The sequence below is a fragment of the Thermobia domestica genome, chromosome 3, assembly GCF_964235325.1.
Source record: "Thermobia domestica chromosome 3, izTheDome1.hap1.1, whole genome shotgun sequence".
In the NCBI taxonomy this organism is placed as follows: domain Eukaryota; kingdom Metazoa; phylum Arthropoda; class Insecta; order Zygentoma; family Lepismatidae; genus Thermobia; species Thermobia domestica.
In genome coordinates this window covers 120,322,328-120,344,903 of record NC_137456.1, presented here as the reverse complement: position 1 = coordinate 120,344,903, position 22,576 = coordinate 120,322,328, and positions in this window count along the sequence as shown.

Genomic DNA, 22,576 nt, shown 5'->3' with positions numbered 1-22,576 from the left:
ACGCATGTACATGCATTGTTTCTTCTGTCTGCCGTTAGAAAGAGCAAGTAGCAAAGATGGAGACTAGAGAGCAGAAAGCTTTTTGTGTTTTAATAAAGACTGAACCTGTACAGTGCAACCGTCTGTGTGAAGAATATTAAGGAGACGCTTGCAACTACGTCTTTATTGTTTGCAGTTGCTACAGGTCTAAAGCCTACAGACTACGGTTTACGTGCCAATTTCGCAAGTGAAATATTCCTGCATAACAATGAAGATTTTCTGGATCGTGTCGTCTTCAGTGATAAATCGACTTTTCACCTAAGAGCTAATGTGAACACTCATAATGTTTGCATCTGACCGTCAGCAAATCCTCAGGAGATGGTACAATTGAGACGAAACTCCCCTAAATTGTATGTGTTTTGTGCCATGTGGCGGAAAGTTTATGGGCCTTTCTCGCCTATCGACCAGATGTGTGCCGTGTGACGAATGAATCTCACATTGAACATTTGTAGCAAAGACTGTTTGAGGTGCTCTTTTACTTGATGCATTGCTTATAATTGTACGTAAAATGTAATAAGTACTACGAAGACTTAAAACCCCAAAATTTATTTTGAAACACCCTACATTTCTCACCAACAGTGTTGGAACTAAGATGTAAAAAGGAGAGAAAATTTTCCTTATAAAGTTATTGTTTACAACGATATTATTGTTAGTTGAGACTATAACTACAACAACAACACGAGTTAGTAGTCAAAAAAATGTAATCAAATGTATACTCGGTGGCCCAAGTGGCCAAAGTGGCACACACAGGTGTGTCACTTGTTTAATCCGCTCCAATGTGGACACTAAGATATCGGGATATTATTCTTGCAAAATGTGGTTGGACTATAGTTTAACATATTAATTTCTTTTTCTTCTGGTGTGAATTTCCTTCTCAAATTTCACCCCAGTCAAAAATTCGAGAATTTTCTAATTTCGAATTTCCTTTACTTTTTCCCCCCCTGTAGCTTCCTTCGTTGTAGAAAGACATCCTTAAGACTTGTCAGGTAGATACCTCGGATGGATACCTAACTGTTGACATCAAATGGGCGGGCCTGCGCGCAGTGTTGCCAATTAGGGAAATTAAAATTCTCTTATATTTGGGCAAAAAATTAGGAATTTTTGTTTATAAATCCGTACCTATACGTCCGAGTGCAAGTCAACTTACGCCAATCGAACATTTGTTCTCACTTAACAAACGAAAGTACAGATCGTTACAATGGGGTAATTAGGGGGCGCACGTAAAATTCGTATTTAGGTTCTAGCCCTTGATTTTTCTAATTTTCCCTTACTTTTCTGTTTACCGTAATATATTTTTGGTAATTAGAAGCTTTGTTCCTTAAATATCGCCATAATACTTGTAGGATATATTAGTGGAGTACCAATGTTTAATTTAAGATAGTTTGCGTCTGTTTGGTAGCAGTGTTGCCAGCTACAGAATATTTTAATTTCAGATTTTAGGGGGAAATTTTGGAAAAATTATATGTTTTGTTACTATTATTTCCCTCTTGTTGGCTATATCGGAACAAACGTACCAGTAGCTGGAAGTCTCATCTTTGCTCTACACAACCCACTATAGAAAGTTTCAATAGGATAATTAGGGGAAGTACAGTTGAGGTTTACAGTGGACCTTGTTCTCTAATTGGAAAGATAACTGTGATTTTTTAAAGGTAGAATGAGATATTTTTTATTGACATGCTTACTTTATTAGATATCGTCACAATATTTGTAGGATTATTAAAGGGATACCAAAGCTTATTTTAAGATAGTTTGTGTGTGTCTGATAGTAGTGTTGCTAGGTACAAAAAATTTTAATTCCTGATTTTAGGGGCAAATTTTGGAAAAAATTCTCGTTTTTATTCCTATTATTTCCTTCTTGTTGGCTACATTCAAACAAATGTACCAGTGTCTAACAGCCTCATCCTTAGCCTACACAGCGCACCATAAAAAGTTTTACTAGAATAATTAGGGGAAGTACAGTTGAGGTTTATAATAAACCATGTTCTGGAAATGGTAAGAAAATGGTGAATTTCTGAGGTAGAATGAGATTTTTTTTTAATTTCATGCTTACTTTGTTCTATATCGCCATGATACTAGTAGGATATATTCTTGCAGCACTACGGTTTATTTTCAGATAGTTTTCGTCTATCTGATGGCAGCGTTTCCAGCCAAAACAATTAATTCCCGCTATTAGGTGAAAAATTCGGAAAATTTCCCTTTCCCCCTCTATTATTACCCTCTTACTGGCTACATTGAAACAAACTTACCACTACCTGAAAGCTTCCTCTTTGCCCTACAGAACGCACCATAAAAAGTTTCAATAGGATAATTAGAGAAGCTGTACCCCAGCATATTTGATTTTTGCTTCTGAGGCGTAAAAAGTGTCAAAATTTCATGTGTATGACAGAATTTTTTCTTTCCCTCTTTGAATGGAAGCCAGCGACTTCAGGATTTCACTGTGCCTTGTCAACACACCAAAGATGTTTTTTGGTGACTTGAACCCATATAGGAGCAGTGGTGCTAGAAAAAAATTTTTTTGAATTTCGTTTAGGGAATTTTTTGTAAATTTTCACCCCTACATTTCCCTCAATAATTTCCCACCCGTTGGAAACACTGCAATACAACTTACACCAAAAGTAGCCACATCCATTTTCTTAAAAACAAGGCCTTAACCATATCAATCGAATGAATAGTTTTTGAGCAATAAGTCACTAACTGGAAATGTAGGAAAACGCCAAAAATGTCCTGGGGTCGAAAGGAATAATCACACAATTTTGCTCGTATAGGTATAAAGAAACAAAGTTACGATGGCTTCGACTCAAGTTCTATTGATTATTTCAATAATCTGCAACATAAATCAATAAATAATAGTTGCCAGAAAAAAAACAGACTTTTGAAAAAAAAACATGAAAAAGAACGATGTTTTTTATTGAAAAAAAACTTCACAGAAAAAAAACCGTTTTTTTACAACACTAAAGAAACCAGTTGAGAATGCTCCAGGAGCATTGCCAGAATGAACTTAAAAAGAATATAGGGATGGAGTGGGAAGGATAACTGTGATTGTTCCCACATGTAAAAGGTAAATCTTTTTATCCTCACCTTATTTTCTCTTTCTCGCAAAAATTCGTAAAACATCATTTCCCTGCGAGTTACGGTTCCCGAGATATGACTCCTGAAATCTCCCGAACTTCGAACTATTTTGGCCAAAACCTGGGGCCAGTTAGCGAGTGGCCATTGGTTACTATTTGGTAGAAAATTTTTACCATCCTCTTAGGTATTGATCAACACCTATATGATCTCTCTACGACTTATGGGTTCCCCGAGATATGGCTCGTTCCTTAAATCTCCCGAAATCGGAATTATTTTTTGGCCAATATCTCGGTAACGGTAAGTCATAGAGAGATGATAATCAATACCAAAGGGGATAGTAAACATTTCGGTACCGATATTAACTAGTGGACACTAACCATACCAGTGGCCAGTTGGACAGTGGCCACCGGTTACTCGTTGGTACCAAAATGTTCATCATCCTCTTAGGTATTAATCAACATCAATATCATCTCTCTATAACTTACAGTTTCCGAGATATGGCTCCTTAGATCTCCAGAAATCGGCCATTGTTTGGCCAATGTCTCGGGAGCAGTAAGAGTGACGCGAAAAATTCAATCACTTTCTCAGATAGTTTTTGATGCTCTATCGAATGGAGGGCTTAAAATTGAAAAAAAAAAAAAAACAAAGATCGCAAATAACAGACAGACGGACAGACACACACAGAGACATAGAGAATTCAGTAAGGAAGTTTTTATGTTCATTGAATATTGGAGCTATGCATTAAGATGAATCAAAACTGGTATATGAATACATTGCATTTTTAATGTACGCAATAGTAAGTTGACTGTTAGGCGTTCCGTTGGATTCTTTATATTCAGGCCATTATTACCATAAGTTCTCATTCCTTCTGAAACATTTATTTTTTATCTTATTTATTCACGTCGAGTGGCCGTTACGAAGAGGAAGAAGTATTTTGGAGTGTCGGTCACGCATGCCCGACGCGGCGTAGAACTTAAAATTCCTTTGGCTGCGCCGTGTCGGGCAGGCTGTCGGTCACCGTCCCGATTTGCATATTTATTATTCTATTCAATACATCACGGGTTGTGATGACTTTTTGTGTTATGCTGTTACTCTAGCCTGGTATGTAGAAAACATTGAAGTATTAGTTTTGTCTGTTTCACCAAGCATTTATTGTTGATACAAAGAAACCTTTTTTATAGCTTGTTGGTATTATAGTACTTTATATATAAAACTGCAATACGCCTAAACGAAAAACCACAGTAAAACCGCGTAAATTGTTTGTATCACCACAGACCCGTGGCCAACCCTAAAATGTAGGGTAGGCCCGGTAGAAGGTAGGGAGAGCCCGATCAAACCATATTATAGTTCATCACCATATTATAAAGTTCATTTGCAAGTCTCCCTTGAAAATTTTATGGGACTAGTAAAAATTTAGAGTAGCCTGTGCCCTAGCCCCATTAGTTATGGGCCTGTGTCCCCATCAAAAATTGAAGATACAGTTTATGAGGACATGTCTGATGAGACCTTTGATATATCTTCCGATGATGATTCCGATTACATACAAAGTGTTTCGGATGAAAATTCTTGATGTACATCAAATGGCAGTGAATCTGAACGTGGTAATATAAGTGTTAACGTGAAGAAGAAAGTACATATTTCTGCTCCGCATAGCTGTAACCTTCCCTCCTCTCCCTCTACGTCTCAAGGAGAAAATATACGCAGTGTAACGCCTAGCAATTGCACATCTTCACGCGTTTGAACTTCACACATGTACTTTATGTTAAACGAAGGTATAAATACAAACTTTGCTGCTCAGAGTGAACATGGTGAGTTTTTCTCTTGCATGGTGGATAAGGTGATAAATATGATAGTTGATCAGACTAGTGTAGCCCTATATGCCACTCAAGTGTTAACAAGTACTTGTTCAAGATTACATGATTGAGTACCAACTGACGAAAATGAAATCAGAAATTTTCTAGATCTAGTTGCATATGGGAGTAGTGAAAATGTCATCCTTGTCAGATTATTGGAGCCAGGAAGACATGTTCAGAAACAGTTTCGCTCCTTCTAGCATGTCAAGGAATAGATTCGAAATGCTGCTTCGTAGGATCCACTTTGCTGACAACAATGCGTGTCCTTCAGGAGACCGGCTTCATAAAATTCAGGGCATGATTGATTTGCTAATTGACAATTTTCATAAAGGTTTCTCATCATCTGAAGCAGTGTGTATGAATAAAAGAAACACTAAACAATGTATGTTATATTTTCTATGAATTCCACATATAAGTTTTCTTTCCATATATTTTTATACGAAATTCACAGAAAATGCAACATGTATTGTTTAGTATCACATTTTGTCTAGCATAATCTAATCAATCAAAAATCGTCTAACAATATCATGTAACACGTGTTATCACATACAGGACCAGGTATACACGTATTACATCAATTTTATGTGAACATTATGTAACAGAACAATTCTTCCAATACGTCAATAAAGTATATAAAACAATATTTGTATATTCAATAACGTATGGAAAATGTAAATATCCCGTTCCGAACTTTATTGTGTTCTTCAAACAAAAATAATAATTGGGGGAAACGTTTCGTAGTGCACTTCTTCTACAATCCATGGTATGTATTTAGAAGCAAGTTTAAAGTTTGTGGAATAATTCAGTTCCATTATTGGAATAAGTAAAGAAACCATTGTTGGGTCAGTCACCTGTGACCGACGCGCCAGGTAAGGATTTCTAAGAATCGGGCACAGGTGCTCGACATGGCAGTAAACGTGTTAAAAGAAAATTTTGGAAGTAAGATTAAACAAAACTGGCTTAAGAAGACATTAAATTTCTGAGAGTCGTGGTAGTGGGTATAGTTGAAGAAAATATAGGAGATAAGTAGTATGAATTAAATGAAATTGGTTTAAGAATGATAGTTATTTTTCCCTAAACTGAGGATAAAACCAATGAGAAAATATTACAAAGGAAAGTAGTCTACAAGCGAAAAATATTGGAGATAAGTAGGACAGATAAAACAACTTATTTAAGAAAAAAAATATTTTTAAGGTATGTGAAAGAAAAAATAGTAGATTGAAAAGAAAGAACATAATAGGGTTGATATGTTCTACACATCAAAATGAATAATTTCTTTGTCACGATAAGAAGGTTACCAAAATATCTATTTTAAAACTATCAATTTCTGTGATATGACGCGCCACAGACATGGCAGAATGCCTTTACATTTTAAACTTGAAGCTTACAGAAAAATACAGATTATTTCCACACTGCAAGTTTTGTATTAGTTGCACGATTAACATAGCAATAATTACTACAGCTAAATACAATTTTTAGATCTAGTTGTGTAGTGAATTAAATGCGAGCATTCTGCAATTAGTCCAGGCCTATAGGAGCGTTTGTGTTTGGGACGAGAAATTAGGTACACGTATTTCGTGAATAAAAGGTTTAGTATATCTTGTTCATCTCATTATTTTAAAGAGACTAACCAACACAATGGTTTATTAAATCGGTATTATCAACATCATAAGAAACTCACCTTTCTATTACAGCGCTTCACGTATATCCCATTTTGAATCCTTCGACTTAATTTTACTAGCAATGTAGTGGGTAATCTATATATTTTGTAGAATTCTAAACTATGAGTATTTCTGCAGTGTTCCTTTTGTTCATCAAATTTTATATCGAAACTCTTCCTCAATGTTTTATTTTCGAATACACTCAGTTCGAAGCCATTTCTTTAAAAAAATGCTTTAATGACATACTAGAATAGACACAGGAAATGTGGAAATTTCTGCGTACTTGTTTTTCATTTTCCAAAATTCTACGATATATAATCACTCAAATATGCCAAGTTTTTTTTCTAGTGTTTGAGTTTTGACTATGTTATAATGTGGCTTTATTATATTTATAAGAATAATCTTTCTTTTATAGTTTTTCATTCTCCTGCATTTGCTGCAACGTTAAAAGATTTTGCAGCGAGTAATAGCAATCGTTCTCAATCATTGCTTGCTTTTAAATTCCTTGCCTAACCTCGTCTTTATTCGTTTTAAATATTCTAGTTGTTTCTAGGTACTTAATTTATTTAGAGTCCACGATAGTTCAGTGGTAGATCTCTCAATTCTTCTTGTAAGCTTGTGGTAAACAACATCCGCGCTGCTGATTTTCTCGGGTTCTCCCGCTTCCTTCTACATTCTCATTCTACCAATTCTTTGATAAGCATGCACGTTTATTAATTATCCGTCTCTTATGGTCTAAGTACAGAACATAACCTTAGGAAACTTGGGACCTAAAAGTGAAAGATTTATTTCATTTCTTTAAATTATTATTTTCCCGAGATAATTGTATTGTTATTGGTTATAATTCCTTAAGTGCATACTAAGAATATACCTTGCCGTTTCTACATTTAATATGATACTGATTTCTTCACAGGATATGAAGAACATATTCGTTTAGTTGCACTAGCTTGAAATGATCTGCTGTCAAACTACAACATATTAATAGCAATTATATTTTCTACATATTGCTTTTCAATAACGAAAATATTAATAGGAGTACTCACTAATGTAATGGTTGACGTTCTCTCCTTCCAGTAAGAAGACCTGCAAGAAAGATTGATACAAAATTTAAAATAAAAAATCCATATACGATAATGATACATCAATTACATATCCATGAAAATTGTATTAATTGTAAATATAACAATGAAATAAAACTGATATACAAAAGAATATGATTTCCCTTTTAAATAAAAAGGAATGTGGTGGGAGTCCTCAAGTATATCCTCTTAAAAATTAGTCTCAACGTCAACACTAGTTTCGTAGTATAGGCACAGAAAGCATGAAAATCATCTTGTGAATCTATTTTCCAATTTCCCGAAGTCATAATAATTCAAACGTAGTCAATTGATGTGAATTTCGTTATTTAACTATCTTCAACATATACGTATATACATACGTACATACATACATATATATACATACATACATACATACATATATATATATATTGCAGCTTTTCGTTTCTTATGTCTTATTATAACTATTTGTTCTTGGAATTCTTAAATTTACCTATTTTGAATGTAACCATGTGTTGTGCTTTTGGAATTTAATATTTTTTTTAATGTAACTATTTTGTAGCTTTTGGATTTAGCTACTACAAATTTAAAAAATATGGTTATAGAGTTATTGTATTTAAAATTAAAATAAAACAAATATCAAAACGTATATTCACCTTTCTTCTTTGCTAAAATAATAATAAAGTTAGATAAAATCACGAAGGTACAAACAATTTTTAGAATGGTTACCTACTTGAGTTTTGTAAATAAATAAACGTTTAGTGCAATTACAACGTATCTGCTTTAGATTTAAAAATCAAATAATAATATTAGAAGTTCATGCTTTAACTATCAACATAGGATTAAAGTGCTCACAGTGGATTCCCCATAATTTTGCAAGACTAATTTGAAAATAGAAGAAGTAACAGTGTCACTTGTAAACCACGTGAAATAGTTTGGTTTGCATGGCGTGATATTTTTCTAAAATATTATTGAAACCGGAAGCTGTAGTAGATTTATACCACTTCGTAGAGAAATTAGAATGGAATATACTCTTGGGACGCTTAATTGATTACAGCTTTCGGAACCGCTTCTCGCTATCTATTACCTTTTTCACCCTATGGCGACCACCATTAAAAGTGGAAGTGATTCATTTCTGCTACTTCCGGTTTTAATAGGGCGATTAAAGTGCAGATGGAATATGTTTCTTGGACGTTTAATTGATTGCAGAAAATCGATTCTTACCGTTTTCATTCTATAACGAACAACGCTAAAACGTGAACTGGTTTGTTTCTGTCACTTTCGGTTACAGTGGAGAGATTAGAATAGAAATAGAACGCTTAATTGAATAGAGAAATTTGTTTCTTATTATGGTTTATGATTTTTATTCTATTATGGTTTTTATTCTATGGCAACCAAGCATAAAACTGGAAATGGTTGATTTCTGCCCATTCTGGCCTAAAATTAGAGGAAGGGTACTTATTGTTAGATCGGAAAATCCATTCTAGAAAGCCGCATCTCGCTATTATACGCGTATATATACGCACACTCGAAAAATGCAAAATTGGCGTAGGAGGCCTAATTTCAGAGTTCTAGAACATTCAATTTAATGGTTAAACCACCATTATAGGACCTTCATTTATTTACTGTACAGTTGAAGTGGTTATATAACCGTTGAACAGCAGATAGTATTAGTAATGGAGGAAATTCTGAAAGTGGTGTTTCAGTTGTACATAGCTATTGTGGTTCCTATCAACAAGTTACAGTCTGAAGTGTTGTGGTTGTTGTCGTAGGAAGTTAACGACATTCAAAGCGTTCAACAGTTCGAATAGGCAAGTTTAAAATGATCGTGACGTGTTTCGTGTATCAATCTTTTATTCTGTGTAGTCCTGTAATTGCAACATAATGGGAAAAGCAAAAGACCTTTCTCTGCGTAAAATGGAAGTTAACAAAATACTTCTGATGGAAATAAGATATACACGGCAATACATTGCTAGTAGAGTAGGGATAGAACAAAAATCTGTGAGTAGAATCTGTATTGAAATGAACAAGAGCCAAAATAGGATTGGGAACTGTGGGCGGAAACCAAAGCTATCGCTAAGAGGTATCAGAAAACTAAAAAGATTTGGTCTGGGAAACAGAAGTGCAACTTCTAATTGACTTAAGCATAACAATGGCTGAGTAAGGCGCAGACATTTAACCTGAAAGTGTTCGAAGGATTCTTTGTGCCGAGGAAATAAAAGCACAGGTCAAGAAAGAAAACAAAAATTATAATCTACTCCAATCATGGCAAAGAAGCGCCTCGAATAGGCACAAGGCCTAGAATCTTGGACTGCTGACAATTGGAGAATAGCGTGTTTCAGTGATGGATCATGTATTTTTTGTCTGATGAATGTTCACAATATGTGCGACGTTGACCTGAGAGGAATTGAAGTTGGAACGTCTTTAATAAACCGTGAAGCATCCTACTTCAGTCATGGTCTTGGTTGTGATCTCTGTCTTCGGACTTGGAAGAGTGTATATAGTAGAGACGACAATGGAGCACGACCAATACCTACAAATTCTTCAAGAAGAACTGCTTTCCCAGAGTGCACTCTGGTTGTTGACGTACAATTCATCTTTATGCATGATGGAGCCCCATGCCACCAAGCCAAAGCTGTGACAAAATTCTTCGAGGACAACGAAATTAGTGTTCTTCCATGGCAAGGCACTAGTACTGATATGAATCCGATCGAAAACTTTTGGAGCTTCATGAAAGAAAAGCTAGAGAAGAAACATATTGGAACCAAACTTCAATTGATCAAGAAGATCAACAATTTGTGGTATCACGATGCTGAATTGAAGGCAAAATGTGCTAAACTCGTACATAGGATGCCACAAAGGATAAAAGACTTAATAAAGAATAAGGGATTTCATAAGAAATATTAATTTTTGTGTGTGAGAGAATTTTCTTGTAAGTATTTCATTTCATTTTCTGTTTCCAATTTGGATAAATACACTTTATAGTAATTAAATTTTAATGTATTGTTTTATTGATATTGAAAAGCATATGCCACATCCACTAGAAATTAGGACAGAGTTACAAAGTAGTAACTTGGACTAAGTTCGAACGTATTTTCTCACGTAATATTGGAAGAACAGTAAAATATTCAGAAATTGAATGTTGAGTCTAATAATTTGAACACGTTTGTATACTCGTTTTTGCTCTATGTAAGTGAGTATTGAAGCCGGAAGGTGTAATGGAATTCTAGCATTTCCAATTTTACAATAAAGTTAAGGATAGAGACGTGATTTATTCTTTGAATGCTTAATCGATTGGAGAAGATCACATTTGTTTATCTGTTATCGTTATTTTTCTATGGCATTTAACGTTGAAACCTGGAATGGTTATGTTTCTACCACTTCCGGTTTGAATATGGACTCCGAAAGGTGATTTGATTCCAATTTTTTGACACGATACATTCTGACCAAATTTGCTTGTGATTGATCAAGTAGTTCTTAAAATTGTTTTGTCTCCCGAACAGACGAAGGCTCAGGGAAAATATATGGACCAAACTCCTTAAACAGTAATGGTTAATGCTAGATGTTGTATACAGGATGATTGGATGGTTTCTTTACTTTGGTATTTGCTTTAAATACAAGTTTAGGAGATTTCCCACTGACATGTAGGAAGACAAAACAACTTCTTTACTCATATAAAAGATATATTTGTATTAAAGCTGTAGAAAGCTTTAAAGGGGAAAATTACGTTAGTGTTGCGTCTTTCTTTTGAAACATACTCGTTTTAAAGAAGTATTTGCCGCAGCTGCTAGTATTGCTATATTATTCTACTAATATATCATTAATGTAATGAAATCAGTTTAGTGGTGAACAAGCAGCTTAAATGCAAGTACAGAAAATCCGCCTTGAATGGGTTTGATGGTTTTTCGAAACCACACTACGACTTAAATAAGTTATAAACTACATTTTACTGCTTTGATGTTGTTTCTATATCCCCATACAAAGAGCAATATTAATATTAATAATAATAATAATGTATTTATATTGTTATCCTTATTTTATTTGCATTTTAAAACTATCAACAAAGGTATAATCAACTGAACATCAAAACCATTTTTCTTTGTGATAAAAACAATACTAAAACCAATAGCATCCGTTACAATAGTTAAATATTAGCAAATACTTTTAGCAAGATATTTTAGACTGAAAATTGAAGAGAAGGGCATGTCAACTTTATTTGTCATATTACTGTAACAAGTTACTTTATTATACAAAGTGGCAGCCTTTTTTTTTGTTTGTTTGTTTTTTGTTTTTGAGAATCCTTCTATGTACTGAAGCAACTGCATGTGGACACTTTTTTTAAGCTTTGATGTACTTTACCCTCATCTTGAGATGCCATTTCACAAAATATGGGCAGCTGAAAAGACAGGGCATGATTCTGTATATGTAAAGCACATGCATGGACTTTCTGTAATATTTACATAAAACTTGTTCTCTTGTTCACCGAAGTAGGCGAAAGAAATTTTCTTTTTCAGTATCCATTTACTGTTTCTATGATAAAAGTTACTTCTTGTCCATGGTTGACACTATTACATCAGCTACCATGTTCTGCCATTTTTCGAACCTTGTTAATACACTTTTTTCTACGTATATTTTCATCCATATTCTTAAGAAAACTTAAAAGCTTTATATTTGATGTTATAATCAATGTTTGAAGGTAAATGTTAACGTTTAACTACTGATGGTAGCACATTTCTTCTGCCTTCGTAATGTACCAGTATTTTATAAGAAACAACAACGTTCACAACAATTTAATATAATTCAAAAGTCGGATATTGAAAATTTAGGATTTAGGATTTAGATTTCTGGAATGTCGGCATCTATGGCCACTTAGCTCGTCATGTGTTAAGGGATGACGTACACAATCCGGGGAAAGGGAAGGAAGAAAGGGTTCGAGAAGAAAGAAAGCAGCCTGGGATCTATAAATTAGGTACCACCCCGGCATTTGCCTGGGGTGAATGAAGAAAATTCAGAAAAACCTCATTCAGGGTGGCTGGCCTGAAAAAGCGTTTTCCTGGGTTTTCAGACAAGGAATCCAACCCGGAACCGCTCGAACCGAAGGCTAAAGCGTTAGCGACTACGCTACACGGGACCAGCATATTGAAAATTTATCCAAAGTCAAATTGAACATATTGATAGTATAATTCGTAAATTTTAAACATTATTTCATTTTGTTAATTGCTCATAGCACTTAATTTTTCCATTCAGAAACATGCACAAAATAATGGAATTCTCTCAACAATACAAGAAACGAGATATCAAAATACTGCAGAAAGATATCTGCAGAAACAGGATATCAGAAAAAGATGTTTCTGTGATTACTGATTCAATATTTTGGAAGGAGGAGGCGTAAAGCTTCAAAATCTTTCTTGATTTTCAGTGAATTCAGATAAATAGAGGGAGGGCTACGGTGGCACAAAAGAATAGTGCTCACTTCGGGTGCGTGGGACCGTGGTTCTATCACAGCACGCAGCAAGTAGTCTTTGTTGTGAACAAACACCGTGTGAATGGATTTTCTCATGATTCTTCCGTTTCCTCCCACTTTCTTCATTCCATCATTTCGATCATTATTATCGTTAATCTCTCTATCTTGAACATGGAGAGAATTGATGGAAGGTAGAGCTTAAGTTTATTGTTTAAGTAAAATTAATTCAACGAGAACTTCTTTGTACTCTAGAAAAGATAGTGGTAAAATCTTATATATACTAGCAAACCAAGTTATTATATAAAAATCAGTTGAACGTTTGATTAGGATACTTCTGATAATAAGAAATTGACTAGGAATTCCAAGGTCTGGTATCTATGGTACTTATACACCACCAGAAACTTATCACTCTTACGTAGGACGAAATTATCCCCACGCTGATCACTATGCCCGTGTTAAAATATTATCCTTCATGCCACGTAGGAAATGTTGGGTATCCTTGTTTGCATACATATCTCTACAATCATCTAAAGCTTCCTTCCTGACTATATGGTTAGCATACACGTCTTTTGCGTGGGACACTAGAATTCGAATCCATGTGAGAGCTTATATATTTTTCTCTTTTTCTGGTTTCAGTTGTCTCATATAGCTTCGGTACTGAAATGGGGCAAATTTAGTAACAGAGGCTACAGTAGCTCAGTGGTAGAGTGCTCACGTTAGGTGTGTGGGTTTCTTGGTTCGATCGCACCTCCTGTCAATTGAATTTTCTGGTGGACAAACACGTGTGTTTGTTTTCTCAGATTTCTCCCGTTTCCTCCTGCTTTCTTCATTCCGTCTTTATAATCTATCTCATTATCAACGAGGTCCCTAAGACTCGTTGCATAATCCAGGCACATTAAAACTACAAAAAAGTAATCGACTGTAGTAAATACCGTAAAGGGGATCACGCATAATATTTAAGTGTATGTAATATGAATAGGCACCGTTAGTTACCATTACCCGTTAAGATATTAAATGATTGACTTCCTTAATGAATTCCGCTCAGATAATGGCTCAAGCTCTCAGTTGCAAAAATTACATTTATGGGATATGGAATAGAAATAGGCACCGTTAAAATCATCGTTAACCGTTAATATGTTAACGGAATGATTTCATTAACGAATTCGATGGAGGTAATTGCTCTCGATACTTGTTCCAAAAGTAAAATTTAGAACATTTCCATTACATATATGAAATATACAGGGTGTTTCAAAACAACACCGACAACGTTTTGGAGGAGATTCTTGACACCAAGATAAGACAAAAAGTACAGTATGTCACATTCTTACTCGTACACACATTAATTTGAAAGAAAAACACAATGTATTAAACATACTGATGGTAAAATTGACATCAGATTGCTGGAGGAATGAGGTAGGACAATGATAGACAAACCCAGTGCAGAAAGGGGCCAATACAAGGACACCATAGAAAGGCAGAAGAGAAAACATATGAGAACTCCCGAATTTACGCCACATTGTTATTCGTACACTTGTACACAGGTTTACATTTCATATACTAAAAAGGAAAGAAACATCATTAGAACACGAGCATAGCTAGTGTGGCGTACAGGAAAAGGACATATTAACTGCTGGTGTTAATGGCGGTGTAAACTGGTAAATAAACCTTCAAGAATAGGGAAGAGTAAAGAGCTAGGAGAGAAAGTCAAAGAGACAATCGTAACGCTAGAATTACGGGGGTGGTCGTTAAGAAAGTAGGACAATTAATAGTGAAAAGGCACACAATAGTCCAATGTGTAGTAAATAATTTTAAGTATAGTGGTTCAATGAGAAATAAAGCAAGAAATTCGAGGAATAAGAAGTTAAGTGAGAAGGACGAGAGAGTGATTGTGAGACAGATGAAAACAAATCCCAGACTAAGTGCTCCAAAAGTCCAAAAGATAATAGAATGTTTTATAGGGATCAAAGTAAGCACTGAGACGATTCGTCGAGTGCTACACAAATACGGTTACCATGGTCGAATATCTCGGAAGAGGCCATTCATAAGTCGTAAGAATCCTAAGTTACGACTTCAGCTTGCAAAAGAACATGTTAACAAGAGTCGGAAATTTTGGAACAATGTCTTTTGGTCAGATGAGACTAAAATTAATCTCTTTAGGTCTGATGGGGTCCACAAGGTGATGCGAAAACCCGATTTGGACAACAATATTGTCAATACCATACCCACGTAAAACATGGAAATGGTTCTATTATGTTTTCGGGGTGCATATCGGCAAAACGGGTTGCTAAAATTTAGTTTATTGATGGTAAAATGGACAAGGTTATGTACCTTGACATTTTGGGGAAGAATGTTAAGCAAAGTGCAGAAAAATTTGGCATGCTACCAACTTTTATGTTCCAACATGATCACGATCCCAAATATACGACAGTTATAAATAGGGACTGGTTAATTTGGAATGTAAGCAAACAATTGCACACCCCTCCCCAATTCTCTTACCTTAACCCTATTGAACACTTATGCGCTTATCTGAAACCTAGGGTTCACAATAAAAACGTTAAGTCAAAAGAAGACTTAAAACGGGTGGTGACGGAAGAATGGGGCCAAAATCAGCCCTGCCACGTGTACTACTTTTCTTATTCTATACAGCAGCGATGTATGGCAGTTATTAAAGCCAAAGGCTACGCTACAAAGTATTAGTTATTTTTTTTTCATAAAATTGTTTCTTACGTTAATGTTTATATCTAACTGTACGAATAACAATGTGGCGAAATATTGCATATCTTAATTTAGTTACGCACGCATTTTATATTATATCGATTTGTAGATTGTTTCTTTGTGTCCGTAACAACAAACAAGTGTTTCAGAAGTATTTATGTTCAAGCAGAAATAAATGTCGTTCATTTGTTTACGCGCATCTCTCAATTTTCTTTATGATCACCATGTGTACGAATATAATTGTGACATACTGTATAGACCAACCTGAGTACACAAGTGCTTCCTTTCAAAGTTATAGGCTGCCCAAGACATTTTGGCTACGAGTATATAATTTGAAGTACTCACCATCTACCTCTATAAAAATTGTTGTGGATGTACCGCAGGATTTTGAAACTTGGATATTTGGATAGGGCACATACTAGTTCCTAAATTAACTTCTGAGCCGACTATGGTAGGTCTCACAGTATTGGAGTTATGGACTTTTAAAGTTCATTTTTTTATGTTTTCTACAGCCTGTAACTCGGAAGGGAAGCATTTGTGCACCTAGGTTGGTCTATACTTTTCGTCTCATCTTCGTGCCAGCAGTAGCAAACTTTAAAGACCCATAGCTCCAAAACTATGGAACCTACTGTAGTCGAGTCAAGACATGACTTAGGAACTAGTATGTGTCTTATCCAATTATCTGTCTTTCAGTATCCTACAGTACTTTCGCAACAATTTTTATAGATGTTGTTGCTGAGAACTTCAGATTTATATGCCCGTAGCCAAACTTCCTCCTTAAAAATTGTTGCCTGAGTGCCACTGGATTCTGAAACATGTAGTTTTGGATAGCGCATATATTAGTTTGTAAGTGGAGTCTTGACCCAAGGTTTGTGGTCTAGCCTGTAGGTCCCATAATTTTGGAGCTATGGTCATTTAAAGTCCATTTTTCATGTTTTTGACAGTCTATAACTCCGAAATGACGAATTTCCGCGTCCAGGTTATAACAAAACTCACAACACAGTTGGTCCCAATGCCGGGCAAAGTGAGAAGGGTATCTCTTTAATAGTTTACTTTATTAGGTTCTTCTTTTGCACTGAAAAATTTCACGTTTTCTTGCGGCAGTGGGAGACGAATCAAACCTTTCTAACTGCTCCGGTGTGATCTCCAATCCCTTGCATACACATGCAAAACAAACGGATATCTAAATGTCCAATATCTCCCGAAATAAGATCATCAGCGCTGTTAGCACAATAGTTTAGTTTAATTTTTAGAAGTTACGAAAAATATATGTCGTTTTAAACCTGAAATTCGAATTCTTTTCATAATTACAATAGATTTTAATTACCATGGTCTCTCGAATATTAACAGTGCTCTATCAGAAAAGGAAAAGTCAAATATAGACAATTGTCTAACACAAGAGAAACTCGAATGTAAACCATGACATAATGGAAGAAGAGAAAATCGAATTTAAAAATAATTTAATTAAAGAAGAAAAAATCGAATAAAAACAAAGTATCGAATAAAAGAAAAGAAAGTCGAATATACGATGTCTGTTCAAAAAGTATCGAATCTTATTTTTCGCGCGTAAACTTATCAAGCGCGGGAAACTTTCTTCGGTGTAGATGCAGAGGGTACACTCATACGGAGTCGTGAATTTTTTCCCGCACGTAGAAAACATCAGTAGCTGGTAGTTGGCCAACAAGTGAAGATGTGTGGTGAGAGGTCGTCATTGTTTTTAATGAGAGAAAATCTTGAGCGGCGATATTGCATCAAATTTTGCCAATAGCTGAGCGATACTCAAGCGGAAACTAATCGGATCGGAACATTAAATTTTGAACGAGAATTTGGACATGAGGAGAGTGTCTGGAAAATTTGATTTAGGTTTTCATCGCTCAACACAACATCCTATATATCGTCAGGGTCTCTCTTCACCTAATATGGCTCCGTGTGACTTCTGGCCATTTCCCAAGCTGAAAATGTCATTAAAAGGGGTCCGATTTGAGTGAAGAGAAGACATCATGCGGAATTCGATATTCAAAAACTGCGTTCCAGTAAGTGTTTCCAATAATGGCGGTAGTACTAGAAAAAGTGTGTGCATTACCTAGAAGATTACTTTCAAGGAAATCAGTATTTCGGATTTCCGAATCAATAAATGTGTTTTTGCCAACCAAAAGTTTGATACTTTTTGAACATACTTTGTAAAAAAAAAAAAAAAAAAAAAAAAAAGTTAATTGAAGAAGAGAAACACTAATATAAACAATGGTCTAATTAAAGAAGATAAACACGAATACGTACGTAGATAATGCTCTTAAAAAAGAAGAGGGAAAGTTTTTAGTTACACTGAAATCGATTTCTCGTATTCTTCAACGTATCAAGACAACTTCTTTAACAACGTACAAAATTTTGTAGAACGAAGAGAATATGTGTAATATAGTGGAATCTAAGACATCGAAAAAATTTTGAACTTTCTCTTACCAACCCGTATCTCATAAAGTACTTCTTTCGATCATTTAATGTATTCTTACTTACAAATCCTGACACTAACAGTTGACATAAACATTTTAGTGTAGTTATCTTCTTTTTTTGTTACTGTCCTTCGTCAGTCGTTAAGAACGTCATGTTATGTTTATTTCACGTGTTTCTTCGTGCTTCTTATCCCTTTTACTATGTAGGTTTGAGAGAGCGAAAACGTAGTGGAAATTTAAGTAGCGAATAGAAAGGAAACTCTGTAAATATTTGATTACTTTCGTTTTCTCAGAAACAACGAGGAAAGCACGAAACTAACATAAAGAACAAAGTTTAAAGAAATAAAGTAGAAAGTTGTTGGGGTCCACTGCAACGGAAGCCCCTTGCCGAAGAATTTCCTGTCTGGTTAAGATGAAACGATAGCAAAACGAAAACATTGCCTTGGCACTTTTATTGTGCTTTTAAAGCAATACATTCTTTATTTTATTACAGCTTTCTCTTTCATAGGTAACATATTTCGCTTACCTATGGTGATACAACGAATATTCGGAGGTATACTATGAAATCATGAAATAAATAAGGACACATTATGAAATATGCATTAATAACTAAATAAAAACATTAGAAACCTGCTTTAAATATATACTACGTTACGAAAGTAAATCTTAATACAATCGTTTAACTTTTAGATTGCTTATGTAAAGGTTATCTTAAATCAGTGTAAGTTGGTTGGTTTCTGGATTTTACTGTTCCTCTCAGATTTGACGCTTTATAAGACATGAACTTCTAGCGTAACGTACGATTTCAACCTCATGAGTCCAGGTAATATTCGAACTCGGGTGCCCCACACCGAAAACGCGTAAGCTAACCACGTAACAAGGAAAGAGTGTGTTATGACGATGATTCTATTCTTCTAGTCAAAAAAAGAGTACGGAAGTAGTAATAAGTTTCTTGAAGCAAATATTTATTACAAGTACAGAGTGCAATTTAAGTATCATTTAATAGGTTACGGTAACTTGTAACATCAAATAAAAGTTTAATGGGTTCCTTTCACGTTTATTTTCTTAATTTTCACTCTAAATACCAATTAATTATTTTTTGTGTATTTAATGTTTGTCTTTTACGTTTATTTTCTTAATTTTCACTCTAAATAGAAATGTATTATTTTTTGCGACTTTAGTGTATATCTTTCACGTATATTTTCTTAATTTTCACTCTAAATAGCAATTCATTATTTTCTTATGTAGCGTTTCTTTCTCGTATATATTCTTAATTTTCACTCTAAATAGCAATTCATTATTTTCTTACGTATTTAATGCGTTTCTTTCTCGTATATTTTCTTAATTTTCACTCTAAATAGCAATTATTTATTTTTTTCCAAATATTTGAGTAAAACAAAAAGTTAGGAACCAAATAAATATACAAGAAAATATTTTACATACGTAGTAAGGAAGTTAAAGTGTACCTTCATTATAAGTTTGGTTAAGTGTCCATGTAACTGACTTTTCGTTTTAGAATAATCAAATAAAGGACGAAACCACTATCGTCAAAGACTCTTACTTGTCCCAGCTCATTTTTACACTTTTCTAAAAGTACTGCAGAAGTCAAACAATAATACAATAATATCTCTGCGTAATTATGCAGAAAGTACGAAATACTTCTTAATAAGGTGATTAGTGTTTTGAAATGATCTCCAGTCTTGTTCAGTCTATTATTCAAGTTTATGTCACCATGATTGATGTGAAGGTGTACGTCTTGACAATCAAGCATACAACAACTAGGAAGTAGGATTTTGAGAGTACTATAGAATTGCGTAGAGAGAAAACTAGTGATCATGGCAATGATAAAAAAATGCTTGAATAAATTTTTTCACCGCTTTTTATTCTAATTTGGGGATATTAACTAGGAAAATTTAGTTGTATTAAGTCTAATAGAACTATTGGTACATTAAATATAATCATCCATGAGCTCACGAAAACAAATGAACTCAAAGTTGTGATTTAAATCCTTGCTTATACGGGTATTTCAGATACTATTAATCACAAAGAAAAGATTTCTTGAATATGCCGTAATACAAGCTCTTTTAATCCAATAAAACACTTTTTCTTAGTAAGACATCCTGTTTCTTACTCAGGTAAATTTATTAGGAAAAAGTAACACTTATTGAAATGCAAAAAAAAAAAAAAAAAAAGTTATTACTAAGCTTATACGTAAGAACAAAAACGGGCTCCATCATTGGGTATATAAAAACTTAAAAATATGAAAAAAGCAATAAGAAGACGTTTCACCAAGAGCAGTGTCAGAAGGATCAACTGTAGTGCTTGGCCGATAGACAGATGCATCGGACTCTTCCCCTTCAGTGGAAAATCTTCAGATATTCTTGAGCTGTTTCTTCTCCAGTTTCATCAAAGTTAGTTTAATTGATTTGAAATATTTCCATCGCACCAATACTTCAAGTTGGACGACTTTTTTTGGTAATGGCCAAAAGACAAAATACTCCACAACGCTTCGGCTGTAGCACTGTTGGTCATCTCTTCCCACTCATTCGGCAGACGATGAATGCTCCAAGTTTTCGCTGCAAGCCGAGCAAAGTCTAGCTATAGTGACATCAATAGCTCTCTACCATAAAAACAAAAACGGTCAAATAGAGCTGCAGATAAAGAATAGAATATGCTCAGCATATATATATAAATAAGAAACTCAGTGCTAAATGTGTAGTTTTCTTTTTTTTTCAGTTTGCAGTATTAACGTTAATATCTACCAAAAAATTAACTTCAGTACAATTATGCGATTTAAAGCTATCCTATTGAAGTGTACAAAAAATGGTTAAACGTAATTGAACACATACCCGTCTGAAATATAACTGTATTGTTCAACTTTGTTAGATTATTGCCTTTTTAATTACATTTTGTTAATTATCTCTTACAAGTTAGTTCTCTTATCTGTATTTTTAAAACAACTATACAGGAATTCTGTTAATACCTAGGTAGTAACACACACTTTTTTTTTTAAAAAAAAAGAGCAAATCAACTGAGTTATACTCAAATTTATATTTTAACTTTAAGATTACATTTTTCGTGACCTGCATGGACAGATATGTTTAACGAGAGTTTGATTAGATTCCATGTTCTCAAACTAGTAAATACAAAGCTCAATTAAAACTTTTTTAAAAGTTAGCAGTTTTACCATTACCATCAGTGGTAGTTCTTTAGTATTATTTTTTAAAAAATCAGTTTCGGGTTAGCTAGCCCAGAGAATGTTGAGATAGTGTAACATACTTTAAATGTAGGTATTGCCAGAGCTAAATCTCTGCAGGTAGAGTGGAATATTGCTATGGTTGTGATGTTAGAAATGAAATCTTTGAGTTTAACGTCCCACGATTATGCCTATTAGGCTAAGGGAGACGATGATTAAACTAAGTGAATGAAGATGGGATAATTGGTGGAATTAGAAAGTGGAAGGAAACGGAAATACCCCGAGGAAACCCACAAATACGATGTTGTCCACCACAAAGTTATTTGGCCGGGATCGAACCAGAGACCCCACGCACCAGAGGTAAGAGCTTTACCACTGAACCTCCATGCCCCCTTCAAGATTTAGAGTAGGACTAGAATAACAATATGGGAATATCTGGAAACTAAGCAATATATAATAACCTGTTAATTTCTGTGAAATCAGAATTTATTACGTTCTTCTATGAAATAAAATATGATTCCAAGTTTAGACGTCTTTCTGATGGCTGCAATGTGGTTTGAGTTTTGTGATAAAAGTTACTTCTATATTGTCTTAGCTAGTGGACATGGCGTAGTAGTCTTCGTCAGCAAGATTGGAACAGCAATGTATCTTTAAAGCTGATCCTTTCGTTTCGAGTGATAAATATAGTGCAATCTTAAATTACGTTAGGACAAGACTGACTGGAGGCCATCCTTTACAAACTGAGTTCATATGAGACATGGTCTATGAGCTTCATATGTTATCTAAACACATAAGCTCTCATTGGGAGTTCCAAAGGTGCATACGCAAAATATATAATCACAATAATACTTTCTGGACAGAAAGATGATACATAACAAGAATTTATATTAATATTAAGACCTTAAATGATAATTAAAATTCAATGCACATTCTGCAACTAAATAATGGTATGTTGTAACTGAGTTTTCCCAAAAGTGTATTTTTTATGTACTTTAATATATGACGGATAAGTTTGATGTATTTTTTCACTTGTATCTCTTTTTAATGGTACATGTATGTACTAGTACAACCTTT